Consider the following 23852-nt stretch of genomic DNA (forward strand, 5'->3'; position numbering starts at 1 on the left):
CCATCAGGCATGTTTCTTTCTTCTTCTGACAGGAGCAATCTCTTCAACAGTGTTTTTAAGTTTATCAATAATCGTTCCCAGTTCATCGCTTGGAACTGTTTTGGATCTCTCTGAATACAACACATTATTTATTAAATAGCTGGGGTCATATTATCTCCTCCTAGTGAATTTTGATGATCTTTTCTTTCCTGGGGTTAACTTAATTTTTATCTTTGAAATGTAATCATCTGAATCGATGTCCACCCCTTGAAGGACTTTGATGTTATAGATTTCCTTGTGGTACTTTTTATCCATTGCGACATCGTCTATTGGACACTTCCCCATTTTAACATTAGAGCATTTCCAGGTCATTAACTTGTGCGGTCTACACAGAGTACGCGAAAGAACTTGCCCCCCTTCTAACAGCCGTGTACCGCAAGTCTCTAGAGGAACGGAGAGTTCCAAATGATTGGAAAAGAGCACAGATAGTCCCAGTCTTCAAGAAGGGTCGTCGAGCAGATGCGCAAAACTATAGACCTATATCTCTTACGTCGATCTCTTGTAGAATTTTAGAACATGTTTTTTGCTCGCGTATCATGTCATTTCTGGAAACCCAGAATCTACTATGTAGGAATCAACATGGATTCCGGAAACAGCGATCGTGTGAGACCCAACTCGCCTTATTTGTTCATGAGACCCAGAAAATATTAGATACAGGCTCCCAGGTAGATGCTATTTTTCTTGACTTCCGGAAGGCGTTCGATACAGTTCCGCACTGTCGCCTGATAAACAAAGTAAGAGCCTACGGAATATCAGACCAGCTGTGTGGCTGGATTGAAGAGTTTTTAGCAAACAGAACACAGCATGTTGTTATCAATGGAGAGATGTCTACAGACGTTAAAGTAACCTCTGGCGTGCCACAGGGGAGTGTTATGGGACCATTGCTTTTCACAATATATATAAATGACTTAGTAGATAGTGTCGGAAGTTCCATGCGGCTTTTCGCGGATGATGCTGTAGTATACAGAGAAGTTGCAGCATTAGAAAATTGTAGCGAAATGCAGGAAGATCTGCAGCGGATAGGCACTTGGTGCAGGGAGTGGCAACTGACCCTTAACATAGACAAATGTAATGTATTGCGAATACATAGAAAGAAGGATCCTTTATTGTATGATTATATGATAGCGGAACAAACACTGGTAGCAGTTACTTCTGTAAAATATCTGGGAGTATGCGTGCGGAACGATTTGAAGTGGAACGATCATATAAAATTAATTGTTGGTAAGGCGGGTACCAGGTTGAGATTCATTGGGAGAGTGCTTAGAAAATGTAGTCCATCAACAAAGGAGGTGGCTTACAAAACACTCGTTCGACCTATACTTGAGTATTGCTCATCAGTGTGGGATCCGTACCAGATCGGTCTGACGGAGGAGATAGAGAAGATCCAAAGAAGAGCGGCGCGTTTCGTCACAGGGTTATTTGGTAACCGTGATAGCGTTACGGAGATGTTTAATAAACTCAAGTGGCAGACTCTGCAAGAGAGGCGCTCTGCATCGCGGTGTAGCTTGCTCGGCAGGTTTCGAGAGGGTGCGTTTCTGGATGAGGTATCGAATATATTGCTTCCCCCTACTTATACCTCCCGAGGAGATCACGAATGTAAAATTAGAGAGATTAGAGCGCGCACGGAGGCTTTCAGACAGTCGTTCTTCCTGCGAACCATACGCGACTGGAACAGGAAAGGGAGGTAATGACAGTGGCACGTAAAGTGCCCTCCGCCACACACCGTTGGGTGGCTTTCGGAGTATCAATGTAGATGTAGATGTAAATCTTGCAGTTTCGATAATAAGTCCTTGATCTATGCAGAGTACAATTAGTCTTTGATCTTTCTTGTTTGTTGTTTATGAACTGACCATTTACTGACAACAGTGTGATATTTTCTTTCTTTCCCAGTTTTTCCATTGAAATCTCCAAGCAAGATTTTAATATGGGTGTCAGGGATGTTTGATATCTGTTGGTCCAGTTCTTCCTAAAATATTTCCATTTCTTCCTTATCTTTCAAGTTTTTGTCATTTGTTGTGGCATGGACATTAATCAGTGTGTATACAGGGTGTACATAAAGTCTGGGAACACTTTCAATTATTTATTGCACAAGAACCAAATGTTGTACAGATATCATACATAAGTCACTTTGAAGAGAAACCCTGAAAGTTTTTTTCATGTATACCACCACAGTGTAGTTTGGTAATTTGCTGATAGTGAGCGCTAGTAGCGAACATGGGGAGTTCAGGTGCAGAGCCACAGAAGGGGACAGCTGTTTCATGAAATGGCCTCCCTGATCATCAGATCTCACTCCATGTGACTTTTCTGGTGTATGTACCACCTCTACCACGTGATGTAGCAGAGCTCTGGGAGAGAATATGAGAAGCAACTTGCACAGTCGACGATGCCGTGCTGGGACAGGTATAGCAAGAATTTGATTACCATATTGATGTCTGCCGGATAACTCATGGTTTGCATATTGAACGTTTGTAAAACAAACTTTCAGAGCTTCTCTTCAAAATGCAATATGTATGATATCTGTACAATGTTTAGTTCTTGTGCAATAAATAATTGAAAGTGTTCCCGGACTTTATGTACACCCTGTATTGTGTTTTGTACTTTGATTGTTAAGGTTCTTGGGAAGTTCGACAACGAGAAGTCTTCCACTGAGTCTAATATGCTATTATGAACCAGAAATCCCATTCCAAACTGCGGGACACTTTTTATTACTCTTTGCCCCGGAGGTCCTTTGTAGAGACGGTATCCCCCAGATTCAAATGGGTCCTGATCTACATTTTGAAGTTATTAGATTTTTGTGTTGATTCATTACATCTGTTAAGTGTTTCAGTTTACCAGTTTTCATTATTGAATTGATACTTAATGTTGCAAAGAAAGAGAATTTTCCGGGTTTGTTGAATTTAAGTCACTGTCTGCCTTTTGTCTGTTGGGCTGGCAGGTGCTCCAACTCACCATAATCTTCTAAGTGACACTCCACCATATCCGAGTGGTATATTTTCTTGGACCCACAATGCTGTGTATCCAAGACAGTGTCTTCTTTCGTTAGAAGACTCTCCTTGTTGGGTTGATTGTCTGATCAATAGTCAGTGTTCTGACAATCGTCAGGATTTACGATTCCAGATGTGAAAAGTGATAAATGAAATATGATGGGATGATGAATGATATTGTGGAGTGTGTTTGGTCTACGAGAGCTATGTTATTTCACTCAAATCCGCCAGCAAGGCTGGTTAGGGTCCACCTATCCACAACCTGGGCCACACCAAGCAGAGTACCACCTCTACACCTCTCTGCCTGCTACGACAATGTAGTAGGTTTGTGGATGAATAGCGTGTATTAGAAATAATTTAATTTCTTTTTGTGTGTAAAAACAAAGAAACAAACTGCTATATTGAAAATTGCTCTCTCTCTCTCTCTCTCTCTCTCTCTCTCTTTCTCTTTCTCTTTCTGTGTGTGTGTGTGTGTGTGTGAGAGAGAGAGAGGGGGGGGGGGGGGGGGGGGGTTGCGCATGCGTGTGTGCATGTGTGTCCATATGGTCTGCCTCACACAACAGTTTATTTTCAAATGAAGTTGTACTTTTTCTTATGCCAGAAGTGAAGTATCACATTCTTCATGACTTTCAAAAATTATGAAAAAGAAAATGAAGGTAATAACAATGGGTTCAAAAGGGTTATTGATCACTGTACTACCAATAAAAAAAAACCAAAAAAACCAAAAACACTATTGCACTGTGCCAAGGAGAATGATGCCAGCAGTGTATAAAAAACACCTTACTTACAATAAGCAGCAAGTAAGCAGTTTGTTTTGGAAAGTTTGGTAGAATGTAAATAATTCAAAAGCAAAGGTAACTAGCCACTGAATAGTAGTGGCATTGATCAGTCGGCGGGCACATTATAGAGACTAAAAACTTTGCTAGTTTTTGGATTAATTTTTTTTTAGCTGGATCTACAAAGAGAATTCTCTACACACAGGAAAGCAAAAACCGTAAACATGATACACCATCCTAGAAGTAATGACTTCCACTTCACAGGACAAATTGTTAACATTGTTTACATTTGAAATCACAGAAATACTTGCTAAAAAAACAGTAACACCACTACCACATACTTGTGGGTTATTCCGTGCCAAGTGATCTAGAGGTTCCTGCATGACCATCACGGATTTTGCTGATATATTGTGTGAACATTCGTACATGTTCCCAATGAAAATTTTGCTTTTGCCAATACAATACCTCCAGAGATAGTCATTTGTTTGAACCTATAGTGCAACTGTTGGGAATGCTACACTTGCGCTCATATTTGGCTGGTATTCAGATCAAATTTAACACCTTATGTTATGTCCGACAATTGTTTAGTACTTTGTGGGGAAGGTAATATCAAAAGTGTGAAGACTAGGAAGTGAAGTCGAGTCTAAACAACTCAAAAAAAAAAATTTTTAAAAAAAAGGGGATGTATTTTTGTCACGACTCATCATGACATATTTCAGCTTGAATCAAACTGGTTATAAACTTCAGAATTTAACTGTGCATTGTCAAGGCCCTGGAAATCATGGTAGTAAAACTGTTGCACAACAGTTGCAATTTACATTGTATAAAGTGCCTTCAAGTTTTACACCATTGTCACATTGTGTATGTTTTGGGAAAGTTCAATGTTATTGCTATGCTAGTTTAATTCCTGTTCAAAGTATAGCATTATTTGCAGCAAATAGTTTTCTTTTCATATTACTTTCCACAGAGAGTACTAAACAAGTGTAGAATGTAATAAAAGAAGTCAGATTTAATTTGAGTATTGGCACTCCACCTTGTTATGGTTTCTTTGCATGTACATCTATGTGATTACTCCACTATTCACAATAAAGTGCCTGGCAGAGGGTTCAATGAACCACCTTCAAGCTGTCTCTCTATCGTTCCACTCTCGAACGGCACGCAGGAAAAACAAGCACTTAAATTTTTCTGTGCGAGCTCTGATTTCTCTTATTTTATCGTGATGATCATTTCTCCTTATGTAGGTGGGTGCCAACAGAATGTTTTTGCAATCAGAGGAGAAAACTTGTGATTGAAATTTCATGAGAAGATCCAGCCGAAATGAAAAATGCCTTTGTTTTAATGATTGCCACTCCAATTCACGTATCATGTCTGTGGCACTATATCCCCTACTTTGCGATAATACAAAACGAGCTGCCCTTCTTTGTACTTTTTCAATGTTATCTGTCAGTCCCATGTGTTGCGGATCCCATACCACACACCAATACTCCAGAATAGGGTGGACAGGTGTGGTATATACAGTCTCTTTAGTAGACCTGTGCACCTTCTAAGTGTTCTGCCAGTAAATCGCAGTCTTTGGTTGGCTCTATTCACAACATTAGCTATGTGATCGTTCCCATTTATGGTAATTGTAATTGTAATCCCTAAGTATTTAGTTGAATTTACAGCCTTCAGATTTGTGTGACTTATCGCGTACTCGAAATTTAACGGATTTCTTTTAGTACTCATGTGAATAACTTCACACTTTTCTTTATTCACTTTCTTATCTAAATCATTTTTGCAATTCGTTTTGATCATCTGATGACTTTACAAGGCTGTAAATGACAGCGTTATCTGCAAACAATCTGTGATAGCTACTGGGATTATCTCCTATGTCGTTAATATAGATCAGGAACAATAGGGGGCCTATAACACTTCCTTCAGGAGGGCCTTATATGCCAAGATTTCAAATCCAAATCTAGTTTTGTGGTGGTTTAGAACATGATCTTTCTAATGAAAATGTTTTAAAGGAGTTTGCAGGGTGCCCAGTTTCAGGTTTATCCTTCAGTTACTTCCAGAGATAAAAAGAACTTAAGTTAACTTCCTTTCTTCCCTTTCTTCCTTTTTTTTTCTTCAAGTTATCCATAGGGAAATTGCTCGAGAGAGGGTGCAAAAAGTAGTACAAAATGATGTAGTTTTGTTTCTTTCAAGAAAATATTGTCAGAGATATTATGTCTCATATTTGCTGAAAACACGGGGTTGCACATTCGATAGTTGGGTTAGGGGTCAAACAAATGACTGCATCTCTGGAAGTATTATATTGGTGGAAATAAAACTTTACCAATGTCGGTAGGGAACGTATGTGCGTTCACACAAAATTTCAGCAGAATTCGCCATAGTCATGCGAGAAATTTTTCTGAAATTATACCACTTGGCATGGAGTGCCCTTATTGCTTTATTCAGGATTGTAGTATTACTTTATTTATGATATTTCACTGATATATCACTCTTAAAAAATACTGAACCAGTATCATAAGAAAATTCTTGTGCTTGTGGTAGTTAACAAACACAGCTATCAAACTGAAAGAACTTTCATGTCTGTAATCTGCTCACAAGTGGCTATATAATGGTGTATGAATATGATACTGAACAGTCCTCTGTGGAATGCAAAACTGTAAGGTGTAATTGTAAGCACTCATAATATAATTCAGGTAGAGTGAACAGTCAACATGTTCATAAAGTAGTATAAAAATTTTGCTGAGGTTGTGAACAGTGCCCTCCTTCAGAGCTACCTAATAGAAAGCACACAAACACAGGTGTACAAACATGTGAATGGCTACACTGTCCAAGCCAAGCTTATTTGGTTGGGTGGTGTCAGTTATTTATTTTATTTATTTAAATCTTTTTGCCCGGAGCCAGCATAGTACTGACTTTTGCAAAATTTAAGAAATAATATTAGGACAATAATTACATTTACGAAATGTGTTGCATGCTACAGTTGTTGCATCTTATATTTATTTTATACATTTATTACTTGATGGCTGATACGCTACTGGTTTACATCAGAAGCCAAGTCTTGGAATTCATTGAATGAGTATAAATATTTCTTAGTAACAAAAGATTTTAATTTTATGTTAAAATCAATCCTCTTATATGTTGTTAAATAGTTTGGGTATTTGTTAAGCAAAATGAAACCACTGCTGTATGGGCTTCTGTCTGTTGTTTTTAATTTTGTTGTTTCCTGAAAGTCGTCGTATTTTGTTTAAATGATATTAGATGATTGTAGAGATATTTTGTTCTGGTGTTGTGCTCCTGTACATCGTTGTATATGACAACTTCAGTCAGTTGACTCATATAAAATATAAGTAATTTAAATATGTATAAAGAACATGTTGTTAATTATTTGTGCCATGTAGACACCTCACAATATGACTCTCTGTTGTCTGTTCTGTGTACAAGTTTTACTGCTCATTTATGCAATAACAATATTCTTTTTAATTGGATGTCAGCTGCACAACCCCAGAATGCAACCCATAGTTCAGAAATGGAAAAATCATTTCATAGTGAACTATAATTAATGTTTGATTAGGAATTATCTTTGTGTGCTGTCTAGGGAGATATAAATTAGTAATTATTTTTTTAATGTGATGTGCCCATGGCAGGCCTTCATCAACATATGAACTTAGAAATTTAAAGCTGCCAAGAGGAGGAAGTAATTAGGGAGGAAAAGGAAAGGGTTAAGAGAAGGGTGGCTGAGACTGGGGACTGGGAGGCAGGCAACAAGGGAAGCCTACCCTGGTGAAGGTGGGAGGAGGAGGAGGCGGTGATCAGTGAAATGGAAGAGTGATACAGATTGGGAGAGGAACATGAAGCAGAGGAAAGTAGGTGTAAATTGTAAATTGACAAGGCACAAAGTTTGACCCATGGGAACTGGGACAAGGATAGGGACAAATTTCAAACTGAGGCGAGTTGAATTGTGGGATCATAAATGTGTTGTAATTAGAGTTCCAATCATTGCAATAAAGAGAAGCTGATGTTGGGGGGGGAGGTGTTCTTGAAGGACGCAGGTTCTGACGTGGCCATTGATGCTGAGTGGGTTGTTCTCAGAAGCATGTTATACCACTGAGTAGTCAAATCTGCTCTTGTCCATGGGTTAGTGGTGTCCATCATTTGGATGGACATCTGGTTGTAGAGTATGCCCACGTGAAAGGCAATGCAGAAGTTTCAGCCTGTCTGGTACATAAAATCCCTGTTTTCACAAGTTTCCCTGCCTCTGTTAAGGTAGCACATACCTGTTACAGGAGTGGAATAGGGTAGTTTTGGGTAGAGGCATGGGACAATAGTGGTCATGTCAACTTGGTTTGAAAAGTTGTATGTTCGATCTGGGTGATACTAAATGGTGAGCAGGGAGAGACTGGGTTTTGCGACTGACCCTGAAAGTGAAAACTAAACAGTAGAAAATCTAGGATGGAGTGTAAGAATATTATGAAAGGACAGTCTTTTTGTTGTGGCTATCTGCGACTCAGCATGTCACTATGTGATATGTAGCAACTATCCTTTCATAAAATGAAAACTAATTATTATAACACTCCTGCTACACCAAGAATATTTTTTTGTGTACATATAGGGTCTACTGAAAAAATAGTCCCCTTTGTTTTTTTACAAAAAGGCCTTCAAGAACTATCTGGTAGTTTGAGTAAAGAGTTTCAGCAGGCTTGTTGTAGAGACCAGTGTATCTCATAAAAAAACATTCCAGCTGTAATCTAAAGAGCTTGAAATTCTGCCATCGAAGTTCTGTTGCATAATTCCGTTAATTATAGTAAAGGTGTTGTAACTAGTAAGGGTCTTACAGATGTTGTGAGTAAGAGGCTGACGAAAAAATGGTAATGGAAGTGAGGAGTTTATTAATACTTATAAAAACTAACCTAGAAATAAGAATTATGTAAGATTCATAATTTAAAACCTGAGAAACGAGCAGGTAGGTATGCCAACCAAAGAGGTCTTTTAAGGACATTTTGGTACTATGTTGTGGTCCTCTCTGAGCCATTAAAACCGTGTGTTTAATCAGGTCATGAAGTTATGGAATTAAGAGTTGCTGGAAATGATGATCAGCAAGGTTCAGTTGGTGAAACTAAGTGTTAAGTTATGATTTGTGTGCTTATTATCTCTCTGGCTTGAAATTGATGAAATAACTTAATACATATCATTGTCTTTTGATATGTGGCTTTTTCTTATTTGAAAGGAACAACCATTTTTTTCCCTATGTGTTATACCTTTTCTGCACATCAGATTTTATCAGCATGTTTTATATTCTGTTAAGAGCACACCCGTAAATTGAAATGGGATAATGGATGCTGTTTTAGGTGCAAATGAGAAAAATATAATTAAAATTTAAAATGATAGTGTGAAAAGGGGCAGGAGGTGAAAACTGTGCATTTTGCGTCCGTATTCTCTTATTACATCATTGGAATTTAATTTGAATATCTTATCACTTCTAACTGCACTTGCCTCATTATTTTACTATGGGTGCCGAAGACAACAGTATTGAGTACACAAAATACTTTCATCAGTCACTTTTATTCCTTATTTCATTAAAGTGATGCCCTCTCGCATTCCGAGCACATTTTTGCAACTTTATTGTTAAGCTTTGTTCCAAGAGTGTCTAGTTACTTTGCTGAGTCACTGTGCCTTTTTTATTTATGTTCATAGTCCTTGACATCAACTGTTAAAAATTAAACAGGGCAATTAAATGAAGTCATTCTTTGAGTACTTTAATACAAAAGCCTAAAGTTATAAAAAACAGGATAAGGAGGAAATTGCCACTAAATTATCATTCAAATTGGTGTTGCAAAAGCAATCATTAGTAACTGGAAAAAAAATTGCATTAGAATTGAGCTGTTTTGTTCTGCTCCAAATAAAATAACTCTGTGTCTTCGTATGAAAAACTGAACAAGGCTTTCTTCTTGTGGTTCACTCAAGAAAGACAGAAAGGAATTCCCATTTCTGGTCGTTTGGTAAAAGAAAAGGTGCTTCAACTGAACAATCTTATGCAGGGTATATACGAGGGCAGTTCAATAAGTAATGCAACACATTTTTTTTCTCGGCCAATTTTGGTTGAAAAAACCGGAAATTTCTTGTGGAATATTTTCAAACATTCCCGCTTCGTCTTCTATAGTTTCATTGACTTCCGACAGGTGGCAGCGCTGTACGGAGCTATTAAAATTGCGTCTGTAACGGATGTGCGTTGCAAACAACGGGCAGTGATCGAGTTTCTTTTGGCGGAAAACCAGGGCATCTCAGATATTCATAGGCGCTTGCAGAGTGTCTACGGTGATCTGGCAGTGGACAAAATCACGGTGAGTCGTTGGGCAAAGCGTGTGTCATCATCGCCGCAAGGTCAAGCAAGACTGTCTGATCTCCCGCGTGCGGGCCGGCCGTGCACAGCTGTGACTCCTGCAATGGCGGAGCGTGCGAACACACTCGTTCGAGATGTTCGATGGATCACCATCAAACCACTCAGTGCTCAACTTGACATCTCTGTTGGTAGTGCTGTCACAATTGTTCACCAGTTGGGATATTCAAAGGTTTGTTCCCGCTGGGTCCCTCGTTGTCTAACCGAACACCATAAAGAGCAAAGGAGAACCATCTGTGCGGAATTGCTTGCTCGTCACGTGGCTGAGGGTGACAATTTCTTGTCAAAGATTGTTACGGGCGATGAAAAATGGATTCATCACTTCGAACCTGAAACAAAACGGCAATCAATGGAGTGGCGCCACACCCACTCCCCTACCAAGAAAAAGTTTAAAGCCATACCCTCAGCCGGTAAAGTCATGGTTACAGTCTTCTGGGACGCTGAAGGGGTTATTCTGTTCGATGTCCTTCCCCATGGTCAAACGATCAACTCTGAAGTGTATTGTGCTACTCTTCAGAAATTGAAGAAACAACTTCAGCGTGTTCGTAGGCACAAAAATCTGAACGAACTTCTCCTTCTTCATGACAACGCAAGACCTCACACAAGTCTTCGCACCCGAGAGGAGCTCACAAAACTTCAGTGGACTGTTCTTCATCATGCACCCTACAGCCCCGATCTCGCACCGTCGGATTTCCATATGTTTGGCCCAATGAAGGACGCAATCCGTGGGAGGCACTACGCGGATGATGAAGAAGTTATTGATGCAGTACGACGTTGGCTCCGACATCGACCAGTGGAATGGTACCGTGCAGGCATACAGGCCCTCATTTCAAGGTGGCGTAACGCCGTAGCATTGAATGGAGATTACATTGAAAAATAGTGTTGTGTAGCTGAAAGATTGGGGAATAACCTGGTGTATTTCAATGCTGAATAAAACAACCCCTGTTTCAGAAAAAAAATGTGTTGCATTACTTATTGAACTGCCCTCGTATGACCTGGAACAACCGGGAGATCCGGGAAAAACCCAGAAATTTTTTCATCTGGGAGAAAACCGGGATAAACCTGGGAATTTGTGGGTGGGCACCACTATCTAATATAGACCCGGTTCGGAAATATCGGAGATCCGAGGCTGATCCACAGAGTAGTCTGAGTTGTAGTGGGAAGTCTCCACGTGACCTGTGTTTAGGTTTATTGATTTTGCTGTTTCCTCTGCATTTTTTCTCTCACTTTAAATGAAAACAAAACAGATTTCTGTGGCCGGGAGTTATCAAATGAATTAAAATATGTTCGCATAATTACAGAAGGCTAAAATATGTTATTAGTTTCAGGTTTTATTTCCACCTTTCTGACAGTCAAGCGTTAATCGTCTTGCAGAACAGTGAAGTTATTTTTGTTGGTTTGCTAAAGAAATTTGGCTTTTATTAATCGTTTCCGCTGGGGCAGTCAATTTATTTGAAATGAAGTGTTTAATTCCATACTATTGGCTAGTTTCAAATGTTTCCTGCATTTCAAAAGTGCATGTTTTCATCTTCTAGCATGTATGGCATTATCCATAATAAAGAACCAAACATGAGAGAATACAGTACCGGTACTCAAGAAAATTTGCATCCGAATCTGGACATACGAATGTGCACTTTAAGCCAAATTATGCATTTTAGTATGGTTCACGAAATTCCAATGCTCTTGGAGTAACCAGGTGGGGGTAAGTAGGAAGCTGGGACGGGGAGGGGGAGGGATAGCAGGGTAGGAATGGGGGACAGTACTGGAGCGTGCAGGGACAAGGTGGAGAGTAGGGCATGTAGGTGCAGTCAAGAGGTTAGATGGAGGACAGGGGGAGTTGGGGGTACCAGAAAGGAAGAGTAGCAAAAAGAATGAGGGTGTGTTGGTGGAATAGTGGGCTGTGTAGTGCTGGCATGGGAACAGAGAGGGGTTAGATGGGTAAGGACAATGACTTACAAAGGTTGAGGCCAGTAAGATTACAGAAACATAGGATATATTGCAGGGAGAGTTCCCAACTGTGCAATTCAGAGAGCTTATGTTGGTGGGAAGGATCCAGATGGCACAGGCTGAGAAGCAGTGACTGAAATGAAGAAAGTTGTGTTGGGTGACGTGCTCAGCAAAGGGGTGGTCCAGCTGTTTCTTGGCCACAGTTTATCGATGGCCATTCGTGCAGACAGAAAGCTTATTGGTTGTCATGCACACTCAGAATGCAGCACAGGGGTTGCAGTTAAGCTTGTATATCACATGACAGGTTTGACAGGTAGCACTGCCTTTGATAGGATAGGTGATGCTTGTGAGTGGACTGGAGTAGGTGGTGGTGGTGGTGGGAGGGACAGGTCTTGCATCTAGGTGTATTACTGGGATATGAGGCAAAGGGTTAGGAGCAGGGGTTGTGTAGGGGTGGACAAGGATATTGTGTAGATTTGGTGGGCAGCAGAATGCCACTGTTTGTGTGTGCAGGTAGGGGGGGAGGGGGGAGGAGGATAGTGGGTAGGACATTTCTCATATCAAGACACGGCAAGAGGTAGTCAAAATTCTGGCAGAGAATGTATTTCAGTTGTTCCAGTCCTGTGAGAAACTGGTGTCTAAGGGAAGAATCCAGATGATGCAAGTGGTGAAACAGATACCAAGGTCACGAGTGTCATGTTTGTAAAGCATGCTCTGTGACAGGATGTCTTAGGTTAGCGGTATCTACCCACTGCATGCTCCCATTCATCCTAATTGATAACTGGGTGGTAGTCACGATTATATAAAAGGCCAAACAGTATCCAAATAACAGCTGGTGTATGACGTGTCGTTTCACAGGTGGCTCTCCTTTTGATAGTATATATTTTGCCATTTACATGGCTGATAAAGGTGGTGGTAGGAGGGTGTGTTGGGAGAGTCCTGCAGTGGGGAAAGTCTCAGGGGTAGGAGCCATAGAGTAGGGAAATGGTGTAGCTGTTCTATGAGGTTCATTCAAATGAAACCTGGTCAATGCATTTACCTTTGCCTTTCATGTAAGGTGGCATCACGTAACTGTGGGAATGGTGGCACTATCTGTTGGTAGAGAGATTGACGCGAGCACACCGTTTGATCTTGCATAGTGTGCCAGTGTGGTTTCACGCCAAAGAGAAGGTGGCCGCCCAAGTTATCATCCACTACCAAACATGCAGGCGAGTAAGCTGGGACAACAAGGAGTGATTCAGTTTTTGGCGGCAGAGGGAGTTGGAGGCCGTGAAGTGAAATGTATCGACAGATGAAGGCTGTGTACGGTGAGTACAGTCTTTGTCATTCAAGTGTTGTGGAATGGCGCAAACAATTCCTTGAGAGGTGCGAGTCACTGGAAGACAAAGCTTGTCCTGGACAGGCTCATTGTGTCATCACACCAGAAGTGGTTGCGGAAGTGAATGCTTTAGGCCTGGACAATCGCAGATTCACTGTGGACGAGATCCATCACTTACTGGGTATTAGCATGGGCACCGCCCACACCATAATGCATCAACACTTGAACTTACGAAAAATTGTTTGCTGTGGTTTCCCCTCCAACTGACTGCCAAACAGCACAATACTTGAATGTTGCTGTCTTTGAGTCATCTATCATGAGGAGGAATACAGTTTACTGTTGCTTATTGTCATAGTTGACGAAACATGGTGTCACCACCTTAAACCAGAAAGTAAGTGTCAGAGCAAGCAGTGGACACATGCAACTTCACCACCTCCAAAGAAATCAGAGGCTGTGCACACCAGTTCTGGTAAGGTCACTGCTTGTTGAGTTCCTGGAATAGGAAACCACCATCAATGCCCAGCATTATCAAGCCACTTTACAGAACTTAGATGAGCCATCAAGTCAAAATGCCGAGGCATTTTGTCCAGTGGTGTTCACCTCCTGCATGATAATGCCTGCCCACACATGGGCAATGCGGTATAGACGATATTGCAGCAGTTTCAGTGGGAAATGCTGGAACATCCACCGTACGGTCCTGACCTTTCACTGTGTGACTTTCGCGCACATCAATTCGCAAAGGATGACAAAGTGTGCATCTGGGTCCAGGTCTGGATCCGACAGCATCCTACTAGCTTCTTCAAGAGTGGAATCAACCAGCTAGTGTTGACTGGCTAGTGTCGCAATGGGATAAATGTACCTACAGCTTTGATGACTATTTTTGAGTATGTGTGCTGTGTATATCTACATTTTTGAGTTAACAAAGTCGTTACCATCACTTTACACTAGTGGATGGGTTCCATTTGAAGCAAAATCTCAGATAGAATGGATCTCACTGAGCAATCCAGCTTATTGTAACCATAGATGAGTTGAAACTTCCTGGCAGATTAAAACTGTGTGCCAGATCGAGAGGTCCCAAGTTCTAGTCTTGGTCTGGCACGCAGTTTTAATCTGCCAGGAAGTTTCATATCAGCACACACTCCGTTGTAGAGTGAAAATTTCATTCATAGAGGAGTTGTTTATGAACACTGAGCACAACATTAATGGAGACAGCTAGAGGCTGATTCCCCCCTCCCCTCCATTCTTAACCGAGTAATATTTCAAATCTAGATTTTTGGTGCCTTTTTTAGACTGATGTTACCAGGACAATCAAAAAAATTAAGCCATAAGTGTTATAATTTTATTCATAGCTATTAATAATGTAGTACCCTCAATAGCTCAGTAGACTTCCCCTGCGATATGCTCTATTTCTGATAATCTTTAGATTTTCTATTCATCTAATTTGGTGAATGCTGCTCATGAGCTGCAATTATGTTCAGAAGACTGTAGGAATCAACAGGAACACTGATTGTAATCCTCTCCTGAGGTGTGTGTGTGTGTGTGTGTGTGTGTGTGTGTGTGTGTGTGTGTGTGGGAGGGAGAGAGAGAGAGAGAGAGAGAGAGAGAGAGAGAGAGAGAGAGAGAGAGGTGGGGGGGGGGGGGGGGGGGGGAGAGAAAATTTTTATGTGTATCTTGTTTTTAATAATCATGAATTGTTACTGGAGGACACTTTTCCTAAGATTCTGAGCTCCAAGTGTCTCAACTGTGCGTCCTGAATGCTGATAACTGCTGCTTCTTTAGTTGATCTTTTCTACGTGATCTGTCCTCCATGAAGATATTGGAAAGATCTTAGTGCCAAAGCTTTGGAACCTTCGTGTATGAGTTCCTTAATGTATGACATGATTTTGAGTTTTGGTTGGTCTCACCAATTGATGTCTAACAAGCAACTCTCTGATCTCGGTGTAAGAAACTTGAATGTATTAACAATAAGGCCTTGGAGAAAATATTCAACTCAATCACTAGAGAGGCCAAGGCTATATTCAAGTTTGAGGGAATGAACTAAATGTGTTAATTAATTAATTAATTTATTTATTTATTTACTTATTACATAATTGTTGCTCTATATTATGATTAGTTGTGGTTTGCTCATACAATATCATTTACCTAACAGATGGTGAATTACAGCACTATCTTATCACCATTTCATTATTTCTGCCATTTCTGTGTAGACAGACATATAAAATTTAATGCAAGATAGTATCACTTATACCCAGATTAATTACATTTAGGCTTCTCTCATTACTGCTCACACCATGACATTAGTTGAACATTTTGGGTAAATCAAATGCCACAGTATTGTAGCATGTACCAATTTTAATCTTAAATAAACATACTAATTAAATGAGTTTGTGTAATTAGCCATGGGTAAGTTCTGGACTGTTACATAGACAAGTGAATGCTGAGTAATTACTGTTTATAACTTTATTTCAGAAACATATTAAGTTTTCACTCTTCCTACACCATCTCATAATTACTGTATCTATTCCAGTAAACCATATAATAACAGCATTTTGAAACTCCACTATGTGACGCTACAGACAGTGCAGTAATAAGCTTTAACCATGATAGCTTCCCATGAACAGGCCACTAGGTGAACCATCTCTCAGGACATTCTCAGCAACATTTTGCCAAACCTTCTTGGAAGCCACAGTGTTAATTGCTGCACTACTATCTCCCCTAACAGCCAGTCAATCCCATGAATACCATTTTGGCCTCATCAGCTTGTTTCACTACTTGTGACATCATAATAAATGCAAACAGTTATTTAATTTCATCACAATAATGATGATGTTGGTAGTTGTTAGATGTCCCTCCTTGGAATGTCTGCACATGTTTATGATGACTTTTGGTATGCTCTGGACTTTGCTTCAGGCTAGCTGTTCAGTTCATAAATTCTACCTCATTGACCCCAGGAACCACCTGTTTGTTCCACCAGTCTCTGCATCATCACCAGTGTGAGTAATCAGAAACTATGTTCTACCTGTGCTGAGTAGGATAGAAGGCTGTTGAGTTTCTCACTGTGCAACTATTTACAGTGAAGCATGGATTCTGAAGTTTCTACAGTTGTGCCAGCATCAGCTGCAGGTGCAACAGCAAGAACAACTGCAGTAACAGTAACAGCAAAACAATCTGTGGGATTCCAACAGCAACAGCAGGGATTGCTGGTACAGCTACTGCAAAACCAGCAACAGTCTGCAGTTGCATCTTTGCCTCCCTCTTATCCCTTTGCTTGCTTCATTGAGGGAAACTAGAGTTGGAAAGCCTATACACATCATTTTGCTTTTCACTACAAGGCAAATAAAATAACTAAACCTGTATGTCATAATGCACTGTTACTGTCTTCTAGTAATAAGCTGTATGAAGTGGTTAAAAAACTGTCCCCTCTTTCAGACACCCAGTAGTTCAAGCTATTTTGATGCTTGTTGTTTGTTGACTATTATGGTCACTAAACCAATGTATTCGTAATTAGGCTGAAATAACAAAACATTGTGCAACAAAAGCTAAACTGCACAATGCATGCAAGCTTGCTTATTCGTGTAAACGGTCTAGCAAATTGTGATGATGTTATACAGTATTGATTTATATGCATCTGATTCAACCATGAGTTATCTGCTAGACACTGCCAAAGCTCATGCACCAACAGCATCAGTGCAAGCTGTGTTTCACAATAACCAATACTTCTGGTGTCAACTTCCTGTGTTGTAGTAGTAGTAGTAGTAGTAGTAGCAGCAGCAGCAGCAGCAGCAGTAGTAGTAATCATCTTCATGTTCTGTGATCAACTGATAGCAACCAATCATCATCATCATCATCATCATCATCATCATCCAGTGTACTGAGTACCTGATTACCTGCTATTCTGTGAAGCAGGATTCAATAGTTAAGAGCAGTTGTTAGTGGTCCACTGCCTTCATTGTTGGTAGATGCTCATGAACAGAAGCAGTTCGTTCACCATAGGTGTGTCCCAAAGTGAACAGAAGCTCGTACAATAGTTTTCTCCTTGTAGGTGTCGAAGAGTCGCAGAAAAGTTACTGCAAATAATTTGTATCCACATTGTTGCCCAAGGCATCAACATCATCACTGCCCATTCTGTGACACCACTTGTTTTACATGCCACAAACCAGGGCATCTAGTAGGTGTCTACTTTTGTTGGTGAGTGATGACAGCAACAACCACCAGCATGCTGCACGCTATCTTACTGGTGTCAGTAGCAGAATGTGGTGAATTTGCAGAAGCTCATGCTGCAGCTGAAAGTCAATGGAGCAATGGCAAACACCATCTGGACACAGGTGCAACCGTGTCTCTGATTAATGTGGACCTTTATTGGTGCATCAGTGCCCCACATCTGAGGTGACCTCTGTGCAGATTGGTGACATACAGTGGACAGTTGACCCTGTTGTGGGGTCAAATCATAATCCATGCTAACAAGGGAAATGTATGACATGGAATACTCAAAACCATATGAAAATGTGCTCAGCAAGAAAATCACTCATCCCATTCAGATGCATAACACAGCTGTTGGCTGCAAGTGCCACCTGACAGTGATTTCGAGTGAGGCTGTAAGGGCTGTACCCTATTGGATAAAGTTTTCTGATCAAAGATATTGCGTTCAAGATATCAGCAACAAAGACAAAAAAATATTGCCAAGCTCTTGATGTGTACTTCTTCATACAATATAAGCTTTACCTGATGAGGAGTTTTGATTTTGTAAGACTACAACGTGAAAAATCACAAGCAAAATTATACAATCATCACTCCATCATCAGATTTCACTCTGTGCCATATCATCAACTTTCTGCAATGTAATACAAGTGTGTGTTAAAGTATGCTTGGCACTAGGAAGATTCCAACATTGACATACCAATATCATCATTTGAAAACTTAATTAGTGGGGTGTTTGTATTGAACTTTTTGAATGCAGAAGTGGTATGGAATGTGAAAAAGTGGCTTTGGACAGATGTGCATACTGTCCTGTTCCACTTTGCTATGACCATTTCATTGAAATCCCACACCTCTGCTTCAAAGGCTGAATGGCTGTGCAACACTAGCAGATCAGTAGAAAAAAATTGTTGTTTTTTTTTTTCAAATTTTGTGATTATTTTAAGCAATGGGATATACAACAATGAGTCATGCCATTGAGATGGGTATGTTTTTGGATCTGTTATATTGGTATTTTGTTTCTTCATGTTACTAAAGTTCTTCTCTTAGATCTTGAGTAGGCAGTCATTCAAATGGCTTTCCTGGTAAGACACGCAGTTTTGCATGTGAATGGCTGATAGCACTGTTTTTAGGAATATGATTTATATACTAAGCACCTTAGCATTTGAGGCCATGCACTTCCAATGTAAGTACAAAAATGTAGCTCAGCAACTAACTCTGTCAGTAGTAAGCTCTAAGGCGACAACTACCTTTTTGGCTTAGACGCTTAGGCAATTTTTGGTTTCGAAATTTAAGACTAAGTACATCTAGATTCAACTGCAGTTCTATTGCAATGTAAGCAGCCGTATGAACCTACATTAAGTTATGCAACAGAGTTCCAAGGCCACATGTCCTTAAAGCAGTCAGTAACACTTAAGTCTTGTAGAGCATGTCCAGTGCCTTTTGCCATGTGTGATCAGGTTAAAGCAGAACTAGACAGGCTGCAATATGCAAGAGTAATATCTCCACTATTGTCTTGCTAGTAGGCTGTGGTGTTGTTAATAAGACAAATGGATCACCTGGAATTCGTGGTAATTTTAAGTCTACCATTAATACTCAAGCTAATGTAGATCAGTATCTCATTCCTAAATCACAGGAAGTGTTGGCTAACTTGGCTGAAGGTCATCATTTTCGTAAGATAGATCTCGCAGATGCTTATTTTCGATGAACAGACAAGACAGTTTTTAGTGATTAATACACAATTCGGCATGTGTCATTATAACATATTGCCATGGCATTGTGAGTCTACCCCTAATATTTTGGAGATGCCTTGAGCAACTTGTCAAAAGTATGCCCACTTGTGTTGGTTATTTATGACTTGCCATTTACCAGGGCCATGCGGAAGCAGCACTTTCAAAATCTACAGATGTTGTTTGAATTGCTCCAAGCCGATGGTTTGTGTTGTCACCTTGACAAATGGAGTTTCTTGGAGACAAGTGTAAGGCAAAGTTAATTATTATTCAAAATGCATTCCCAATGTAACATAGTTATCCTCCGTATTGAATCAACTTGGGGGGGCGGGATAATAATAATAATTCGTGTGGTCAGAGACATCTCACAGAAAGTGCCTTACCTCAGCCCCTTGTTTAGCAACCTTCATCTACATCTACATCTACATCTACATTTATACCCCGCAAGCCACCCAACGGTGTGTGGCGGAGGGCACTTTACATGCCACTGTCATTACCTCTCTTTCCTGTTCCAGTCGCGTATGGTTCGCGGGAAGAACGACTGTCTGAAAGCCTCCGTGCGCGCTCTAATCTCTCTAATTTTGCATTTGTGATCTCCTCGGGAGGTATAAGTAGGGGGAAGCAATATATTTGATACCTCATCCAGAAACGCACCCTCTCGAAACCTGGTGAGCAAGCTACACCGCGATGCAGAGCGCCTCTCTTGCAGAGTCTGCCACTTGAGTTTGTTAAACATCTCCGTAACGCTATCACGGTTACCAAATAACCCTGTGACGAAACGCGCCGCTCTTCTTTGGATCTTCTCTATCTCCTCCGTCAACCCGATCTGGATCCCACACTGATGAGCAATACTCAAGTATAGGTCGAACGAGTTTTTTGTAAGCCACCTCCTTTGTTGATGGGCTACATTTTCTAAGGACTCTCCCAATGAATCTCAACCTGGTACCCGCCTTACCAACAATTAATTTTATGTGATCGTTCCACTTCAAATCGTTCCGCACGCATACTCCCAGATATTTTACAGAAGTAACTGCTACCAGTGTTTGTTCCGCTATCGTATAATCATACAATAAAGGATCCTTCTTTCTATGTATTCGCAATACATTACATTTGTCTATGTTAAGGGTCAGTTGCCACTCCCTGCACCAAGTGCCTATCCGCTGCAGATCTTCCTGCATTTCGCTACAATTTTCTAATGTTGCAACTTCCCTGTATACTACAGCATCATCTGTGAAAAGCCGCATGGGACTTCTGACACTATCTACTAGGTCATTTATATATATTGTGAAAAGCAATGGTCCCATAACACTCCCCTGTGGCACGCCAGAGGTTACTTTAACGTCTGTAGACATCTCTCCATTGATAACAACATGCTGTGTTCTGTTTGCTAAAAACTCTTCAATCCAGCCACACAGCTGGTCTGATATTCCGTAGGCTCTTACTTTGTTTATCAGGCGACAGTGCAGAACTGTATCGAACGCCTTCTGGAAGTCAAGAAAAATAGCATCTACCTGGGAGCCTGTATCTAATATTTTCTGGGTCTCATGAACAAATAAGGCGAGTTGGGTCTCACACGATCGCTGTTTCCGGTATCCATGTTGATTCCTACATAGTAGATTCTGGGTTTCCAAAAACGACATGATACTCGAGCAAAAAACATGTTCTAAAATTCTACAACAGATCGACGTCAGAGATATAGGTCTATAGTTTTGCGCATCTGCTCGACGACCCTTCTTAAAGACTGGGACTACCTGTGCTCTTTTCCAACCGTCAACTTGAGGAACTACTTAACACTTGGCACTATTGCATCAGCTTGTGGCATTGGTGCAGTGCTGACAGCACAGAACAGTGCATTGCATTTTCATCTTAAACATTAAATAGGTCACAACAAAATCACCCACAAATAGAGAAAGTGGAGTTGGCTATCAGATGTGGTATCAAGAACTTGCCCATATGTCTCTATGGTACTAAGTTTCACCTGATCACTTTTCACAAATCCCTCATTTCGGTATAGACACCAATTAGTGACACACTTGATGAATTCCCAATTTTGACATGCAAAGTAGCAAGAGAAACATGCTGTGATCAGGTATTCCACAGGGTGCTGTCTGCTGTACAATAGGGCTGGGCAGAGAATCTGCCTAATGGTGCAGACCCTGCTTGGTACGCAAATTTTTCAATATGACACTAGTTTGATGCAGTTGATGGAGTCTTATTGTCTGCCATGGACAAATCTGAATGCTAGGAACTTCTAGGCTGTGTTGACAGTCAAGAAGGATTAGTGCAGTGTTTCAGCACTTTGCCATGCCTTGGCCACACCTAACAAAGTGTACTTATTGATTTTGCCAGACTATTCCGAAGAGGAATATAGTTCCTAGTGACTAAATCGCAAACTTTCCCTTGTGATTGGCCCACAGCATGTATTAGTTTGAAGAAAGACATATTACACAAATTATTCAAAGTTTTTGCTGCTTTTGTATTGACATATTAATCCGTTGTATGTCCATCACAACAAGCTCATTTCAGCATTTTTGCCATTGTCAAGTGATCTGCAATGATGGTGCAGTTTTTTATAAAAATGTATGACAAAAGTTTCCTGGTTACATGCATAGCATACCATAGAATTATATGGCTTATGTATATGTTTAATAGTTACTTGTTTTACATCTCAGATGTTATGATGTATATTACATATTTCATCTTGGAGTGTCTTTATGATACTCTCTCATTGATATTGGTCATGTTTATAATAGTATTTATATAGTACTTATATATGTTAGACAGTGTTCTCCAATAATGCTTGCACACTAGGGCAAGAAAAGTCATAGGATAGTGATATTCACAGTCACACATGGTCTTAATATCGCATACACAAGGTATGAAAGGGCAGTGCAGTGGCGGAGCTGTCATTTGTACTCAGGTGATTCATGTGACAAGATTTCTGATGTGATTATGGGCACAGAACTGACAGACTTTGAATGTGGTATGGTAGTTGGAGCTAGTGTACGGGACATTCCATTTCGGAAATAATTAGCTGAATTCAGTATTCTGAGATCCACAGTGTGAATAGTGTGCAGAGAATGCCACATTTTAGGCATTACCTCTTACCACAGGTAATGCAGTGGCTGATGGCCTTCACTTAATAACTGAGAGCAGTGCATGGAGTTTGGGATGTACGACAAATGTATCCATTAGGACAGTGCGCTGAGTCTGTGGCAACAGGTGACTGATGTGAATGCCTTTGCTAACAGCACGATATAGCCTGCAGTGCCTGTCCTAGGCTTGTGACAACATTGGTTGGACCCTAGATGATTGGAAAACTGTGGCCTAGTCAGATGAATCCTGGTTTCAATTGCTAAGAACTGATGGTAGTGTTCGAGTGTGGTGCAGAACCCATGACACCATATTTTCATGGAATAGGCTGGGTCCCCTGGTCCAACTGAACCAATCATTGACTGGAATTCGTAATTGGTTTGAAGAACATTCTGGACAGTTCAAGCGAATGATTTGGCTACCCATATTGCCCGACAAGAATCCTATTGATCATTTATGGGACATAATTGAGAGATCATAAAGTTTTCTAGACTTTTTGTGCTTTAGTTATTTTTGTTCATTTAGAATTTCATTTGAATATGCAACTGTATGCATATAAATTTCCAGTTCCTCTAGAATGTTCATTGTATGTTCTTTGGATAACCTGTCTAGAATTTTTACTGCATTTTCTATTTATCTGCTTTGTGTTTTTGGGTTGTAGTTGCATGTAAAATGTAAACTGATTGCTCTCACAGTCCCGGATGTGTTCTGTAAAACTTGTTCTGACAGTTCTCCCTGTTTGTTTCATGTAAAATGTGCTAATAGGCTAATAGAAGTACAACAACCATGTAGCAGATATGCACCACTATGTGAAATCATATCACTGTTAAAATTTTTGAATGTGTAAAAGACCTCACGTATATAGAGTTCACAGATGTCATAATAGAGCTGCTCAGCGAAGGCCTCAAATGTAATGTAGAGCCTCAACAGTATAATGTGGCTGTGTAATGCCTAATGGCTAGAACTAAGGTTGCAAAAGACATGGCTATATTGTCAGTACGAGGACAAAATGACCTCACAGTAAAAATAGCAAAACTTAAAGCAACAGAAATACAAAATAGAAAGGCCTCAATAGAAGTACATACAATGAATGTAACACTCAAAAATATAGATAATAAACTGATAATATGTAATGCAATAATAGTGAAAGCAGACAAGAATAATAATGCAATCATTATGAAAAATGAAAATTTTCTAGAAAAGATACTAGATATCTTTAAATATAACAACATCACAACCATACAGGAGAACCCTAGTAGTGGATTTAATGAAAAACTTAAACAGTTTAAAAATATGCAGTCTTCGCAGGTCGAAAAAAGGAAACTGCTTTGATATAAATGCCAGAACCCTATCTGTATGTGCAAAGATAAAGAATCAATTCCA

At 40.2% G+C, this 23852-nt stretch overlaps 1 protein-coding gene across 2 annotated transcripts in view; it reads left to right on the forward strand.

Moving 5' to 3' along the window:
* LOC124615112 (CUE domain-containing protein 1) overlaps positions 1-23852 on the forward strand; it is a 223467-nt gene that overhangs the window by 124761 nt on the left and 74854 nt on the right. The window lies entirely within an intron of this gene.

The sequence above is a fragment of the Schistocerca americana genome, chromosome 1, assembly GCF_021461395.2.
Source record: "Schistocerca americana isolate TAMUIC-IGC-003095 chromosome 1, iqSchAmer2.1, whole genome shotgun sequence".
In the NCBI taxonomy this organism is placed as follows: domain Eukaryota; kingdom Metazoa; phylum Arthropoda; class Insecta; order Orthoptera; family Acrididae; genus Schistocerca; species Schistocerca americana.